The sequence below is a fragment of the Amblyomma mixtum genome, chromosome 3 (genome assembly GCF_055824585.1).
Source record: "Amblyomma mixtum isolate Tamu chromosome 3, ASM5582458v1, whole genome shotgun sequence".
NCBI lineage: Eukaryota > Metazoa > Arthropoda > Arachnida > Ixodida > Ixodidae > Amblyomma > Amblyomma mixtum.
In genome coordinates this window covers 163,322,054-163,323,478 of record NC_143014.1, presented here as the reverse complement: position 1 = coordinate 163,323,478, position 1,425 = coordinate 163,322,054, and positions in this window count along the sequence as shown.

Below are 1,425 nucleotides of genomic sequence, written 5' to 3'. Positions count from 1 at the left end.
AATGCAAAAAATATGTAAAAAAATCGACTTCACAAAAAGTCGCCATAACAGTGTCTAACTTTATTTACTGCTTCCTGTTTGTTTACAGGAAACATATTGTAACGTCTGGAGCTTGTAGCCAGAGCGAAAAAGGGGCATCACTCTTTTGTCCACGTGTTGACAAGACCATTATTCAGTTGAATATGCAGAAGGACCTTTTCCTATATAAAGAAATTGTAGCCGTGATGTATAGAATGACGATAAAATTGGAAAATGGCGCATATTTTACGCGCCTAGACATCGTTAGTTTATAAATTTGGTAAATATACAGAGCGCAAGATAAGTTGAATAAAAATTGGGAGTATATATGAATTGGGCCGTCATCTAACGCCAGATATTGCAGCAGATTTGTCCAGCAACGCCAGCCTAGACATAGTCGCCGTTTCCATTTTAAGCGAAAAGCTTCACTAGGCTAGTCAACACCGCGCTTCGCTTAAGTCATACTACAGATATGACACTTCTGTGCATGTGCGAAACCGAGTGACGTCACGCACGGCGCAGACACTCGCCATGGAAGGAGAAGAAGCAACAGTCGGACAGCGCAGAAATACCGATCCAGAAGTGGTAGCTTGGGAGTTGGCTGAAAAGCAGAGAGAGCTTTTCGCTTCGAGATATCCAGGCTTAACCGTAGCTAAGCCACAGCCAATTTTTTCTACTGCACAGTGGCACCATGAATTTTGATTGGCGCACAGCCTATACCAAAAAATGCACAGCCCACCGGTTTTGCCTCTGGCACTGTGACTCGAAGGTGAGAGGTGATTTCGTCCTCTTCCTTCTGGGGATGAAAACTTCCACGGGTGCCACAAGGGCCCAGCTACACGGCTCCGAAGCAAAGCCCGTGGCCTGTAGGTTTGTACCAAATGGTTTTACGTGAAAGCACAAAGTGAAATGACCTCTCGCAAAGACCACGCTGAAATGAGATCACTGTCATTCGATGCTCTTTCCAGACTCAAGATGGCGGGCAGGACACTCTGCTGTCGCTTTCTGTGCGGATCTCGCGAGGACGGATTAAAGCAGTCGATCCACCGAAACAGGTGCCCGACCAAACTCCAGCGCCGCAGGCGCGTTTACCTGGGAATGTTCGCATGCAAACGTTCCCAGACAAACGCGAGTTGCAACGTTTGCATGGGATCAGGTTTCTATGCTGACGGCAGGCGTGCGGTCTGAGGCCTGCGGACTCTGTATCGAACTGTCGAACCGGAGCGTGTTTTCTCGCGGGCGTCTTGCAGCCGTCCTTTCTCTTTACACTTTACGCATGCGCCAAAAGTTGCTTCTCTTCAGATCCAGCAGCTATGAAATGCAAATTTTACACTAATCTAAAACATAGCGAACACTAGGGAGCAATCATTGCACCACGCGTGTTCTTCAGCGTTTCCAATGTGAGCT